We start from the raw sequence: 16,721 nt of genomic DNA, 5'->3' as shown, positions 1-16,721 counted from the left end.
ACAATTTAATAAACAGTTTTCTTGAAAAAAATAAAATAAGTTGTTTTTTATCCTCTTTGTCTTCTTTGAAGAATGAGAAATATCACCCTTTTGAACATGTCATATAATTCACAAGTGAAACCGTATGAACCTGGCATTTCCTTCCTGAAAAGAATTTCTATTCAAATTTAATTTTTGCAATAGATATATTTCTTCAGTAGTTTTGATCATTTATTTTAAGAAAGGTTCTATCCAATCTACCCTGTCAAATGTATCAGCGTAAAGTCATTAATTAAATGTGTTAGCTCTATACCTTTTTCTTTTTTTGCAGTAACCTGCATCTTATCCCTACTTGACCATATCCTGCCTTCTTTAGGGTTAAAAATTTTATAATATTCCATTTCATGCCATACATTAGCTAATTAGGCTTATTCTCAATTCACTCTTTAAATAATCACCTTAGGGTTCCTAATATACATTGCTTGTCATAGTTTGTGTCTAGTTGTCCCCCCAAAGCCTCATGTAGTCACTGGGGCAGGCTTTTAGAGTTTGTGATTAATTCATGAGCCTACCTGCCCTAAGGCAGATAAGCTGGATTCAATATAAGGAAGAGAAAGAAATTTGTTAGCCGTCACAGCCACTGCTCCTCCCTTTTGCTCTTTGCTGTTTTCCCCTGCCATAAATAGCTACCCTCTACCATGTGCCTCTCTGCCCTGGAGCCAACTGAGTATGGACTGAAGCCTCCACAAATTGTGAGCTAAACAAACCTTTTCCTCCTTAATTTTAAGTGTTGGCTATTTTGTTCTAGCAACAAGAGAAAAATAAATGAGACATTGCTGTAGAGTCTACTTTCAAATAGTATTAGCCTGCTTACTATAGGATAACCTTCTCAAATATCTCTGACCTGTATGACAAATATCTCTGTCATATAATTTTCCCTGCATGTTATAAATCTAACAATATTTTGCTATATTTTACATTAAATGTTGAATTATACTTTAAAGAATATTAAAGAGTTACATTTTCCTCAGCTTGAAGTATCTTTTAGAATGCAGAATTATGAGTACACAATTTGCCTAAAAGCTCCTTTATTTCTTTGCTTTTGAAAGATATTGTTAAGGGGTAAGACATTCTAAGCTGGCAGTTAGGGTCTTTTTCTTCAATATTTAAAGAGGTTTCACCATATGTGGAAATTTACATGGTCTTTCTTATCTTTCATCTCCTGTACACAATGCCTTTCTTTAGTGAATAACTGATCCTCAGATTTTTCTATCCCCTGCCTATAGCAATTAGACTGTGGCATGCTATGATATAATTTTCTATGGTTGTGGATTCTGCATGGATTTTTTAGAGCTTCATATATCTTTAGCTTTGTAGTGTAAATTAAATATGAATATTTTTCAAGTGTAACTTAAAATAGTATTTCTGGACAGATCTCTTTTAAGGAACTGAAACTGTACATGTTTTACTTCTTGTTACCTCTTAAATAACTGAGATTCTCATTTTTCTTTTCATTCTCTCTGTATTTCCACTTTGATGGTTTCTAATGCTATGTATTCAGCTTCACTGGAGTATTGATGTGTAATAACTATTATTCAATTTAATTAAATATTTTACTTTATTTTTAAAGAGAAAAAAATGATAAAAATAACGATACAAAATTTCAAAACAAGGGAGTAGGAAATTAGTATTGGTTGATATATATATATTGCATATTGTTATCTTCAAAGTGGTTGCTCAAATTCCAAGACATAGGTGTGGCAAATTCATCAAACAATGTAAGCACAAACCATTCTTTTCAATGATCTAATAGAAATTAGTAGCATAATTATCTATCTTAGCTATTTTGTATGTATACATTTTTTTTTCCTTTTCCCTTCCTTCTTCTCTCCTTTCCTCCATAAAAGTTGTTGTTTCCTTTTGAGCAATTTCTTTCCCTTTCACAAGATCTATGGCACATTTTGGATCTTATTTACTCTTTGAATGCCTTACACTAGGGAGGCAATACAATGTTTACACATGTGAGTCTAATTTATTTCTCTTATATGTATGGTCTCTAGTTGCATCCATTTACCTATGAAAATCTTTGAGTTTATCTTTATTGCTGAATAGTAATAAGTTTATGAAAATATTACTTTTCTTATTCATTCCTTAGTTGATGTCATTTGCGTTGTTTAAGACTATGCTATTAAAAATTGTGCTGCTATAGCTGTAGGTGCACATATATCACTCTGGTATGATGTTTTTAATTTTTCTTGGAAAATACCTAGAAGAGGAATAGCTGAGTCAAATGGGACTTCTAATCCTAGTTTTCTGAAGAATTTTTACACTGAATTCCACAGTAGTTGTTCCAATCTTCACTTTCACCAACAGTGGAGTAAGGTTCCTTTTTCTTCACAGCCCCTCCAGCATTTGTTATTGCTTAACTTTTTGGGGTGTTTGTTTTGATTTTGTTTTTGTACCAGGGTTAAAACTCAGGACCTTGCACTAGTCAGGCAGGCACTTATACCACTAAGCTATCCCCCAGGCCCTGGTTGACTTATTGATGATAGCAGTTCTTTCTGGAGTGAGATGGAATCTTTGTATTGTTTAAATTTGCATTTGTCAAATGACAAAGGTTATTTGACATTATTTTATATGTTTATTTGCCATTTGTATTTCTTCATTTGAGAAGTATATATTCATCTCAGATTCCCATTTTTGGATTGGCTCTGTGAATTTGGGAAGAAGGATTTCTTTGAATCTTTTATATGTTCTAGATAGAAGGCCTTTGTCTGAGAAACATTTGGTTAAATTTTTTTCCCAATTTGAAAGCTTTGTTTTCTCTCTATGGTGATTTTCTTTAGCTATGAAAAAACATTTTAATAGATAAGGTACCAGTTTTTGATTATTTGAAGTACTTCACATGCTGTTTGGTTTTTGTGCATGAATTTTATGCCTATCCCTACATGTTCAAGATTTCTACTTACTTTCTCCTCCAGTAGGCTTAGTGTTTCTGTTTTAATCTTTAGATCTTTGATGTTTTCTTTTCTTTTACTTTAGTTTAATGCATGGTGATAGACTTGGGTCAAATTTTAGACTTTGACATGGGGAAAGTCAATTTTTCAAGTACCATTGAAAACATTGTCTTTTATCCAGTGAACATGTCTGGCCACTTTGTCAAAGATAAGGTGATTGAATATGTTTGTAGCTGTGTCTGAATCTTATGTTATACTGATACTCAGGTCTGTTTTTTGTCAGGAACATACCGATTTTTTCACAGTAGCATTGTAATATAATTTCAAGTCAAGAATTGTGATCCCTCCTGCCTTGCCTTTGTTACCCAGGATTGCTTTTTCTGTTTTATGTCTTTCTGTATCCAAATGTGTGTTAGGAATCTTTTTTATAGATCTGTGAGGTATGCATATGGTATTTTGATTGGGATTACATTAAATCTGTACAACAGTTAGGGGAGAATGGACATTTTCATAATGTTGGCCTTCCCATTCATGATCAAGGGATATCTTCCCATTTTCTGATATCCTCTTTAATCTTTTTCTATAATATTCAATGTATAGATCTTTTACTTCCTTTGTTAGATTGATAACTAAATACTATATTTTGGGAGTATTATTTTAAAAGGTGTTTCACTAATTTTTCTCTCAGGGAGTTTGTTATTTGTATACAAGAATGTTACTGATATTTTGAGTATTGACTTTTGTCATGGTTTGTATCTAGCTGTCCCTACAAAGCTTCATGCACTCAGGGGGCAATTTATAGAGTTTGTGATAGATTCATGATCCAATGCTAGAATTGTGGGTGTGAGTTCTGCACCCATCCTGAGGTGGGTGATCTACATTACAATGCAAAGAGGGGAGAAGGCCTTGTGAGCTGCTACAACCTCTGCTCCTCCTTTGCTTTTTGGTGTTTTCTGCTACCAAAAATGGCTGCCCTCTGCCATGTGCCACCCTGCCTTGGAGCCAGCTGAGTAGGGCCTGAAACTTGAACTGTGAACTAAATAAACCATTCCTTCCTTAATTCTAGGTGTTGGGTATTTTGTTGCAAAAAAGAGATAAAAGAACCTGAGACTATACTACTAAATTTGTCCTTGAATTCTAGAAGCATTTTAGTGAAGTATTTGGAATTTTCCATGGAAAGTATGTCATGTCATCTATAAACAATGGTAATTTAACTTCTTTCTTTCTCATCCTTTTCCTTTTATTTCTTTCTCTTGTCTAATTGCTCTTACTATTGTTTCCAGAACTATATTGAATAAGAGCGATGACAGTGGACATCCTTGTTGTATTCTGTTTTTAGAGTGAAAGTTGTCAGTTTTGTCCACTTAGTATGATGTTGGATATTGGTTTGTCATAGGTCACATTTACTAGATTGAGGAAAAGACCTTTCACTCCAATTTTCTATAGGGTTGTTATCTTGAATGAATGTTGAACTTTATCAAAAGCTTTTCTGTATTTACTGAGAAGATCTCATTACCTTTGTCTTTTACTCCGTTGATATAATGCATTACATTTATTGATTTGCATATATTGAAACATCCCTGCATTTCTGGGATAAATCACACTTGATCATGTTGCATAATCTTCTTGATCTTTTTTGCATTCTGTTTGCTAGTATTTTATTAAGGATTTTTGCATCTATGTTCATTAGGGAGATTGTTCTGTAGTTTTCTTTTATGGTTCCTCTTTCTCTAGTTTTGGTATCAGAGTAATACTTGCCTCCAGGAATGAGTTTGGGAGAATTGCTTCCCTTTCCATTTCATTGAAGAGTTTCAGAAGAGTTGACATTAAATGTTCTCTAAATTTCTTGTAGAATTTAGCTATGAATCTATGAGGACCTAGGATTTTCTTTGTTGATAGGTTTTTTTATTGCATTTTAAATTTCACTGACTGATTTTGGGTTATTAATAAGATTTATTTCTTCTTGATTTAGCTTTGTTAATTCCTATGTTTCTAGGAATCTATGCATTTCTTCTGTTTTCCATCCTGTAAGAGTAAAGATTTTGGAAGTAGGTATTGATGATCTTCCTAAATTCTATAAAGTCTGTAGTGATTGCATTCTTTATTGCATGAATTCAAATTTTTATTTCCTTTTTAATAAGGTTGGCTAGGGGTTTATCAATTTTATTTATTCTTTCAAAGAACCAACTCTTTGATTAATTGATTCTTTATATTGTTTTCTTCATCTCCACTGCATTAAATTCTGTTCTGACTTTTATAATTTCCTGACTTCTTTTGTCTTTGGGCTTGATTTGCTCCTTTTTTTTCTAGGATCTGGAAGTGCAATGTAAGATTTTTTATTTAGGCTCATTCTGTTTTTATGATGTGAAAATTTGCCACTATAAATTACTCCCTTAAGTTATCTTTCATTGCATCACACAGGTTCCAATCAGTTGTACCTGAATTTTCATTTGATTGTAAATATTTTCTAGTTTCCTCTTTAATTTTATTAGCGACCCACTGCTTGGTCAGGTGGCTATTGTTTTATTTCTATGTGTTTATGGAGTTTTTGTGATTTCTTTTGTCAATAATTTCTAGTTCCATTGAACTATGATCAGTTAATATGCATGAGGTAATTTTAATTCCTTTGAAATTACTTGAGCATGTTCTATGTGCTAGTATGTGGTCTATTTTGGAGAATGTCCCATGTGCAGCTGAGAAGAATGTGTATTCTGATATTGTTGGGTTGAACACTCTGTAATGGTCTACTGAGTCCATTTCTTCTCAGGTTTGGTTTAGTTCTGTTATTTCTTAGCTGAGTTTTGCATAATTGATATATCTATTTGTGACAGTGGGGTGTTAATGCTCTCATTACATTTATATTATTGCTCATTTGATTTTTCACATCTGTTAATATTTCTTATATAGTTGGATGCTCCTACATTTAGTGTTTATATCTTTATGATTGCTATCTCTTCCTCTTGAATTTTCACCCTAACAAGTATGTAATGATCTTTTTGTAATCTCTTTTAATCAGTTTTGGTTTGAAGTTGGCATTGCCCACAAGCAGAATAGCTACCCTGCTGTTTTCTAGGTTTTTCTTACATGTAGTATTCTTTTCCATCCTGACTTTTAGTTTATGAATTTTCTTTTGGTTTAAATGTTTTTCTTCCATATAGCATATTGTTGGATTTTGTTTCTTGGTCTACTCTGCTAGTCTGATTCTTTTGATTGTTGAATTTTGGTCATTTACATTAGTGGTTACAACTTATATACATTGTCTTTATCTTTCTCATGTCATTTTGCCACTTCAGGTTTCCTATTTTTCCCTTCTTAATTGCTTGCTCCACTTGGTGATTCCTTTCTATTCTTGTTTTTGAAGTTGTGGTTAGTGCTGTCTTTTCTATATCTATCAGTACTCTTTGTAGGGTTGGTTTTGTGGTCATGAAGTTTCTTCAGTTGTTGTTTGTCATGGAAGTATCTTATCTCTCCATTAAATTTGATAAATAGCTTTTCAGGATACATCAATCTGGGTTGTAAGTTGTTTAGTTTCAGGACCTGAATGTTTTACTCCATGCTCTTCTTGATGTTTTTTTTTTTGAAAAATCTCCATGATTCTAATTGGCTTTCTCTATTAGATTATCTGTTTCTTCTAAGAGATTTTAATATTCTGTTCTTTTGCTGAATTTCTGGGATCTTGATTATTCTGTGGCTAGGTGTAGATTTATTTTGCTTATGGCTAATTTCAATTCTATATGCCTCACTTAATTGTATTTCAGATCCTGTCTCATGTTTGGGAAATTTTCTATTATTTCTGAAATAGTCTTTTTAATCATTTGCAATGACTCCTTTTTCATTGACACCTAGCATCTTATATTGGTTTTCTTTATATCCCTTTGTAGTTGTTGAATTGTTATTTCTTGATTCCCTGTTATTTTTAGAAGAGCTTTCTTTGCAGGATTTCTAGCCAGTATCTTGTCTTCAATGTCAGATAGTCTTTTTCTTTTTTTTAAGTTTTCCAGCTTTTACTGAAATTCTTAATTTCCTATATGAATCCATTTCATGAATTATATTCATTTCCTATATTGATCAGGCATGGTTTCTATCTTCTTCCTATCATTATTGTTTTTCTCTATTTAACATTTCCCTAAATCATTCCTTTATAAATGTTGACTTTTTTGTTTTACCTGAGGTATTGTTCCTCATCTTATTTCCTTTGTGATCTTATGGATTTGTTTCTTTACTCTGGTTGTTATTATTTTAGAAATTTCTGGTTTGTCTCTCCCATTTTCTTTTTTCTTTTTCTTTCTTTTTTTTTTTTTTTTTTGCTTGTTTCCTGCACTTGTTCTGTGTGGGATGGAAGTCTTAGAGAGCATCTTGCTTCTGCATGTTGTGATTTTTCTATTTAAAAAAAATTATTTTGCTTTCTGTGTTGATCTTGTAAGTTTTTATAGTAGATAGCTACAGAACTAATATCAAATTCTATCCCTGAAAGGCCTGTTCCTCAGGGAAGTTCTCTGTGTGTAGGAGGTTCTTGGCTTTTGTCCATTTCAAGATCCGACCTTCCCAGTTAATTAAGAGTGAGATGTTGATATCTATTTGACCCAGTCCCTTGTTCTTTGGTGCCAGCCTATTGTGAGGTTATTAACACAGAGCTTCCCAATAGTGGTACAGTAGGGAAAACAAGTAATTGCAAAAGATGTGACATCCTAGCTAACATAGCATAATTAACAATAACAATAGCATCAAGTACAGAAACTGACAAACTGTGGTAGGTATTAATTTTGTACCTTAAGCCATAAGAGCAAAGTCTACAACTATATAGGAAAAATGATTATAAATTGGGAACTTGTATTCAGTGTTTCCCCTTTGTAGAGTGGTTTTACCCTATGGTGAAGAAATAGTGACTAAAACCAAAGATAACTAAAAAGAAAGTAGAAGCAAGGCTGACGAGAAGGATGGTCATGCACACCTTGGGAGACTAAAGGAGAGGGAAGAAGAGAAGGAATGAGGGAGTATACAAGGGATTGTCTGAACTTTGCCTCTGGGTTTGGGGAATGAGATTAGTTTTATGTGTGTAGAGTTCTAAGCCATTTAGAAAAGAAGGGAAAAAAGAAAAAAAAGGAAAAGGAAATAGTAAAACAAAACCAAATTTACAAAAAGATGAGAAACAACCATTCAAACTGCTTCTGTTCTGTGTGTCTTTGTTCCTAAGCACAGTGCTGGTCTACTTAACTTACCACCTGTTGGCTCGTATTGTTATTGTTCCTTTTGTTTTTTCATGCCACTAGTCCTGCCTGCCCCTCTTATGCACCCTAGTTGGGACCCTCCTGTGTCACAAGCGTTCCCTTTGCTCTCTGGGTCTTCCCATGAGGTTCACTTCAGTCCTGGAAGCAGAAAGGGAAAGTCCTGGAAGCAGAAAGGGAAAGGGATATTCTCTAGCCTTTCTGGTGTGGCTCACTTGGATTGCAGCAGTGGCAGCAATGAACACCCCCCCACACTGTTCACCTGTGTCCTGGTGGCATAGATGGTGATGGAAGAGTTGACCCTCCACATCTGCACCTGATTTCCTGCAGAGATGGTGATGGGAGGGGCCTCTGTCTGTACCTTCACCTTGGCAGCAGAGATGGCAATGACAATATTTTACTTTGAATTTTGTGTTTTCATGTCAATAAATTTTACTAGATTCTTTTTAAGTGTATTCTCCATGTCTTACATCATGATATGTTTTCTTTTTAAATTATCTAATGTGCTTAAAATAAATCTTTTAAAGTTCTTGTCTTCTAGTTTTATTGTCTCTTTGTTGTCTGAAGGAATGTGAGAATTTAATCTCTAATGCACTGAAATTATTTGAGCATCAGTTTAGTTCTTCTGAAACTTGTTCTGAAGTATATTAGGGCAGGTATAACATTCTCACACTTTAGGAATAGTTCCCTAAAACTAAAATGTGACCTTTCAGCTGACTAACCCTATGCTCTACTTGTTCATCCTGGCTGAAAGTTGAATATCTTCTAGATGTGTGAGCCTTGGGGATTGTTTAGAATCTAAATCTCATACTATTCTTTTTTCAGGCTTATGAAATTCTGCACTCTACATGTGCAATCTACTACTGTACAACACCAAGATGACATTTATGTATCTCTACAGAGCTCTTTTCATACATAAATTAGTACTTCACACTGCAAATTCTAGTCATCTCAACCCAAACAGATTGTAATCTTTGCTTTCTCAATCCAGTGAAATCAGAATCCCCTCAAGTTTCTCCTGCATGGGAGCTACCTAGAAAATTCCCTCTGGCAGAAAGCCAGGGAAGTAGGCTTGCTTTCTTTGTTTCTCTCCTCCTTCAGACTATCAGTCTTATTCTACCTTTTGTCTAATATCTGAACAGTTTTTAAGCTCTTTGTAGCAAGACATCAAAGCTGGTGTTGGTTAGCTACATCATCATGGTATAGGTGAAACATCCCTTTAAGAAAGATAAAAAGTAGTTATTTAATTAAGGGTATGGCAGAGATAGTTGAAATGAATTACTTGTTCTTCTTCCAATTGCATGATAGAACTAAATAAGGTTTTATTCTACAATTCTATGTAACTACAAAGAGAGCTTCAGTAGCTCCTACATTTTATTAGAAATGTAGATACAGAAAGCATGTGAAGATGATTTAATGAAAGTTAAATATACTTCTATTGGAAATTTGCATTTAAAGTATTTTCCTTTATTAAGAAATTGTATTCTGTTGTAAAGGAAGACTCCAACTAAAGGCAGATTTTATTATTCTGTTTTATAATGGACAAGGGAATATCTAATCCTTTCTAGACAATTACAAAGAACAGTTTTTCTTCTCTGTCTTTGTCTTTTCCTTTTCCATTTGATTAATCTTTAATGAACATTTCAAAGTCCAGCTGAAGTCCATTTCTCCAGGGAGTCTTACCCAATGATTTCCTCCCTACTTTAGTTATGATAAAGCTAAACACTACCAAAGAAGACACCAACTCAGAGCCTTCAGGTGTGCTGAAGTTTCTCTCAGCTAATGGGTTCAAGAGAAAGAGTCTGTGGAAGCAGGACAACTCCCTCCAAGATTCTTCCAGGTCACTGAGTCCTAACCCTTACATGCATCACTACACAATCTGAACTGGGCTTCTGCCACAGTCTTTTCCAAAACAGCCAACTGTAAGCCACAAAATACAGCAGAAAAGAGCACATCTCCAAGGATTAAATCCCCAATTCATACATTATTGGTGAGAATTTAGTCACAAGACTATAAACTATAACCATCAACTGAACTCAGAAAATTCCAAGCACAATTGTGAAAAGAGTCAATTGCTTTTTTCCTTTTGTTTTTATATGAAAAACTCTTTTTAATGATCCATAAATTATTATGTTGTGGTAAAAGCACCTCTCTTAAGAAACCCATTTGAATTCAAATTATTCCATAGATCATTGTGTGGCCTTGGAAAGGTCACTTAGCCTGGGCCTAGAAAAAAATACTTACCAAAACTTACACTAACTGTCCCCAATATTACACAAGTTATCCTACAATTTTGTGTAACTGCAAACAGAACTACATTTTTATATTTACTTTTTTAGGTGGAAAAGTTTCAAAACCAAAGCTTCTGAGCAGTGAAGCAGTTTTAATCTCAACTTTCTTGATTCAGAAGTCTTGCTCTTAACCAAATGTGGAGATAAGATTAGCTTATCTTTCAGGTTGAATAAAGCTCTAAAATTCAATGACTGCAAATTTGGGTCAAGAAAAAATCAAAACAGAAGACAGAAGCCTGGAAGATAGCAAAGTAAAAGCTCTTTTTCTATAAATCAAGTGTATTTTTGGCTCAACTGAGCCACTTAATGTGTGTCAAGCTATTTAAGATCTAAAATAACCTAATTCAAAGCTATTATATTTTTTTCTTTAAAATTTAAAGTCAGGAAGAATTCCATTGATGATCCATGATTTTGGAATTCACCTTAAGCAACTTTTCCATTAATTACTTCCCACAGTTTATCAGGGACACTTCCTACACTTACATACTATTGCATCCAACTTGTCCATTGTTATCGGCTGTATATGACTGCTTTCTCCTTGCAGAAAAGCAGCAGCCTCTTCAAGGCCAAGTCTGCTCATTTTTTCTGGTTTATTTGTGTTTCTAAACATTCTTCTATATGAAGGTTCCCTTCTGACAGCCTTGATATCCACAAATTATCTTGACATTATCACTGATACCCAAGTTATAACCTTTAGATTTATTTGGATGATCAATGTAGTAAATATGTCACTGTAGATGTTTGTAGCTGGACTCAATAGTGGTACTTGAGCTCTAAATTCACTTGTTACTTAAATAAGAAATTAAATCTGACTCTATGCTTAGCCAATTAAGCTGTCTCTTACTTCGGTCTCATACTTCCATACTTTAGAGAGTGCACTGGGTGCCTTATTTTCTTTCTCTCATTAATCCTCATGAGATCTATGTACAGTAAACATTGTCTGACCTTTTGACTATTTTTGCCTCCTTTATCTCTATTATGGATCTGCTTGTCATCAATAATTACATATTTCTGAAGCTCACAAAGTTTTCCTCTTCATTTGGCTTATAAACATTTTATTTGTTAAATTATTATTTAATAAATTATTTAGTAAATTACCTCAAGTTGTGTGAACCCTAATTAGTTTAACTCATATTAACAGCATAAAGGAAAATAATATAAAAAATATTGTCATTCAATCAGAATCTAAACATAAAATAAAGAGGAATCTAGCATGGAGCTTTATTTCTAAAGCAATTAATTTGTTTATCTAATCATGCAATATATCTAATACAGTCCCAGAAACATGATGACAGATTGGGCATATATTGAGATGAATGTGCTACTGAGTGTGCTCTCCTTGAAACATGACATGACATACAGGAGTGTGTAAGATTTTTACAATCATAAAAGTTAAAATGTATCTATCTTATCTCCCAAACTTTATAGAAGCCTCTTTTGACATTCACAACAAATAAACTGTAAGAGAGGGAGGTTGAAGATGTACCTCTGTAGTAGCTCACATTTACCAGGCATGAGGCCCTGGTGCACACACACATACCCCAAATGGAGAGAAAGAAATAAAGCACCACTAGAGCTGTTGTATGAAGTGTATTCAGAAACTAACCATTCAGAAAGTCTCCTTTCTCAGAGGATCCCCAAGCTTGAACTTGTCTCAGGAAGGTGCCTTGATCTTGGAGCATCACACACATGAAGCAACTGCTGGTCCTCACAACCCCAAAATGGCATCTGCCCCTAGGCATCAGTGCTCTGTGTTACTGTAAATGTCCCTGGGGAAAAATTTGCAATGTTGTCTTTTTTTAAGAGTTGGAAAATTCACATTTATTGAATAACTGATGTGTTATATTTATTTATGTAAATTTATGAATTTCAAATTTCAATTTAGCAATTCCAAATAAATAAATGTTTTGTATATTTGTTCTGTTGCTTTTTAGCACCAATAGGCTGATGCTAACCTGACAATGGATTGACGATTCTTCCCCCAGTGGACCTTGAATCTGCTTTATAATGGTCTTTGTTGCTTCTGTTACTGTCCCAGGCATTGGTCTACTGTCCTCCTTTCTGTACAATTCTGGCAAACTGGTGATGGCAAGAGTAGTTTCAGTGAAGCGGTCCACGCAGCTAGAGAGGCAATTTTCAGTGCGAGTCTAGGCGATTGCCTGGCTTCTCAACACATTTATCCCAACATAGCTCCATGAAGTGATGCACCTGTGCAGTGAACTGCGCCTTCTATTTTTTGGCCACCACCAGATGCTGCAACTCCGCTTCGTTTGCCTCACCAAACTCCGCCATTGTCCAAAAGATGTTGCAGTATTTTCTTATGAAAAATATTTACTTTTATGATCTGAGGACAAGGGCTCTTGCTGATGGTCATGATAGAACCAAAGATTAAGACAATGGAGTAGTCATTTAAAAACTTACTAGTGACCAGGGCCAAGGAGATAGCTCAGTGTAGTAAGCGCTTTCCTGGCAAGTACAAGGTCCTCAGTTCAATCCCTGGTACCACCAAAAAGAAAAAATAATACTAGTGAAAATGTGATGCACATAAATAAAGTCAATAGTCAGAAAAACTGTCAATAAGACCTTTGTGACATAATATTGAACAAAATCTGCACAACTGAAAGGGAAAGAATAAATGAAACAACTGTCAGAGAGCGAAATCTCACCTTCCTTAACTTTTATAAATGATCTAACACACTACCTATATCTACCTATCTACCTGTTTTAGATAAAAAGATTAAAGTTTAGAAGCAATATAAGATATTCATAGTTAAATAGAAAAAATTAAAATAGAATTAGAGAACTTATTAAAGAAAGGGTCACATTAAGGGTTAGAGTAAGCATATAGGTATCTTAGAGAACAAAGAAAAGTAATACATGTATCTTTACAATAGGCTTGCAATAAATTTCTTACATGAAACTTAAAATTCAGGACATTAAGTGACCAAGTAAATTGTTACCATTTCCTTCCACAAATGTATGGACCACAGTATGCAGGGCTCATTCTTTTATCATCCCTGTGCTAGAGTCTGGAACCTGGATGACCCTCCAGGGGCTGGCTTGGTGGAGGAGCACTTGTGGCATCCCTCTTTTTCATGTCCTGACCATGAAGTGCCTGGCTATTCTCCACCGCTAACTCCCCACCATGATATATGTTTTGCCCTGGATCCAAACCAGGGAGGACAGTCAGCCAGAGACTGGAGCCTCCAAAGATGTGAGCCAAAGTAACCTCTTCAGTTTATAAATTGATTGTTTTATATTACCAGAAAGCTGGCTAACCCACTGTGAAAATCAGGTAGAGGCTGATTGCCAAACTAAAAACGTGTTAGGTATTAAAACAATGTAGTTTCAGTTGGCAGGTCTCTTAGTTCTAGTCATATCTAGGGGAAATTTGAGTACTTCAAGCTGAATCATATTTTTCATTTTACATCAGTATCAGATCCCACCTGAGAGACTTCTGATGCAAAGTTGAACTACTGACAGGTCAAGATTACTTTCCTCCAGAAGACAGGGATGCTGCAGCCTTCAAAGAGGATGCTATCAGACAATAGGACATTTTGTACAAACAGAGGCAGCTAAGCAGGACTCTGTGCTGAGCAGACAGGCATCCAGTCTCCATCAAGGCTCATTATTAGAACAGGAAACAGCAGACACTGGCCTGTGATGGAGGCCAATACACACCATCCAACACTAGAGAGCTGGGCTTCACATGGCCCAACTCAAAGTTGTCCTCCTCTGCCCCCATGACTCAGGTTCATTCAGGAAACAGCCTACCTTAGAGAGGAGACCAGACATAGTTCTTGTTTATCCCTGATCGGCAAGCTTCAGTTCTCAGTTCCAGTGAACCATTTACATCCTCTTACAGGATGGGTTAGATCTAAAATGCCCCCAAAGTCTTCAGATGTGGAGTTTTCTAAAGGTGATTGGATCCTCAGGACATATTCTTCTCTGGATTAATGCACTGATGAGTTCAGAGATGAATGAGGGGTCAAGCTGGAAGCAGATGTGTCTAGGGGCATGCCTAGCGACACATGCATCTCCCTTCCTCACTCTTCCCTTTTCTTTCTTTCTCCTGGCTCCATGAGGTGAGAGGGTTTACTCTGACACACCCTTCCAGCATTGATGTTTTTACTTGATACACCAAGCCACTGACTGTATTTCTTAAAATGTGAGCTCAATTAAATTTCTCCTTTAAGTGTCATAGGCACTGTATTATGTTCAGCAATCTCAGAACATAATCTAAAGGGTGTCCCAACACTAGAGACTGTAAAGTCATCATCTAAAGGCCCCTCATTCCTCACTGTATTCTCAAGAACCAACTTAGTGTAGCCTTCATGGCAATCAAAGCAAGCTCTTGAGTTTAGCCTCACCTTCAGCCACCAGAAGACATCTCTAGACCAAAGGTGATCAGATGTTATGATATCCAATAATTCTTGATCTAATTCTTCTAGGCCATTGTCATGTCAGAAAAGAAACTATGCAGGAGGAACCTAATGGCTCTCCCCTCATTTATCACTTTTGTCAGTCTTGGTTGTCTCTTTTTCCATCCAGTATTTCTACTTCATCTCTAGCTGCTTTGTGTGGTGATACTTTTTCATTAAAAGTGATATGATTTGTTCTGGCTGTGCTCATTCTAGTGATATCTCTTTTCTCCACCAATATGCTCTCATAGTGATCAGACACTCTGTATCAGAAATCTGGAATCTTTGACAAAATACTGGGTCCCAGACCACACTGTGGCACTTTAGGGCTGCTGACCATTGTTTGTTTGCATCAGAGCAGTTTCATCACTGAATGTAAGAATGCAACGTTCTTACATTCATCCCTAATATACTTTAAGTTGAGATCCAACAAAGAATTTAGCTGTGTTAGGAACCTGAAAGCAGCAACTCTGGGCTCTAATTGCTGTCCCCGTTTCAATGGGACATTTTGACAGTGGCCCTGGCACAAAGTTCTATTGTCTTGGGCACATCCACCTGACAAAGATAGCAAGAGAGACTAAAAATAGACTGCACCTGCATAGAGCATCTCCAAATGAGGCTGCTTCCTTCTTTCTGATGCTGGTCTAGGGACAATGCTCCAAAGAAATTTGTCCTAAAGTGCTTTGGCTGAGCAGTGACACACAGGTTCAGACAGCAGTGTGACCTTCTTTTTATTAAAAGATCAATCTTATTTGAGAAAAAAAACCTGATTGTGATTACAGTTATATGTGTGACAGTTTATGTAATTCTCTGAAGAATTTACCAAATTTTAAATATATTTTGGCATATTTGGTTTTGTATTTCTATATGACATATAGATGACTAATTAGTTTTGCAAACAACTGATGCTTTAAAGCTGTCTCATTGCTATTTCTTTCTCAGTAAAAATAATTTTAAAAACAAATAAATTGAACCATGAATAATAAACTAAAAATGATCACAAAGATAAATAGATCCATTCTGAGGTATTAATAGAACAATGCAAGAGAGTGGCTTTAAACCTTAAATGTACCTAAGAATCATCCAGGAACTAGTATATCACAGTCACTAGTGTTTTGAATCCCAGTTCTTCAGTGCATTAGAACTCTTCAGAGAAACAGAACCAACACACACACACACACACACACACACACACACACACACACACACACAAAATGAAAGAGATTTATTATTATGAATTGGCTCATATGATTATGGAGGCTGAAAATTCCCAGGAATTGCTGGCCATTTGAAGGCTGAACACCCCAAAAGTCAATGATATAATTTAGTCCAAGACTGTAATTGGAGAACAGGAGAGATCTTGGTATTAATCTCTGTCAAATGACAAGAAAGAAGAAAAAAATAAAATAAATAAAAGAAAGATGATAAAAGATGTCCCAGTGCAAGCAAGAAAAAAAAAGGTGAATTCTTTCTCCCCATTTTGCTCAATTTAGACCACATGTGGATAGGATGATTCACACACAACAAGGAGCTAGGCTACCCTGCGCCGGCAGGATCCATTACTAGTCCCAGCCCAGGCGCAGGGTGGGTGAGAACCACTTTCATCCCCTTGGGATGCCAGCCACCAATCCACAGCACCTCCCCCACCCCGCCCCCAGAGAAGGAATTTTGCCACGTTCTGGGAACCCCCAGACCCAGTCCTAGCCCAGGTCCAGTGAGTGGTCGGGACAGCTACCTCTCCCCCCTACTCCACCTTGTCCCCTACAGGCTCAGCTCAGGCCTTGCATACAGGCTTGGGCTATAACCCTGCAGCTGCAATACCCACAGAGAGTGTAGAGGATAGAAACA

The 16,721-nt window shown here is 35.7% G+C and overlaps 1 pseudogene; it reads right to left on the bottom strand.

Moving 5' to 3' along the window:
• Nucleotides 1–12,498: 12,498 nt before the first annotated feature.
• LOC101583588 lies at nt 12,499–12,744 on the bottom strand (annotated as a pseudogene).
• Between the last annotated feature and the right edge of the window lie 3,977 nt (nt 12,745–16,721).

Source organism: Octodon degus, unplaced genomic scaffold, assembly GCF_000260255.1.
Source record: "Octodon degus isolate 3935 unplaced genomic scaffold, OctDeg1.0 scaffold00145, whole genome shotgun sequence".
NCBI lineage: Eukaryota > Metazoa > Chordata > Mammalia > Rodentia > Octodontidae > Octodon > Octodon degus.
The sequence above is the reverse complement of the archived record's forward strand: the minus strand, read 5'-3'. Positions and strand labels throughout refer to the sequence as shown.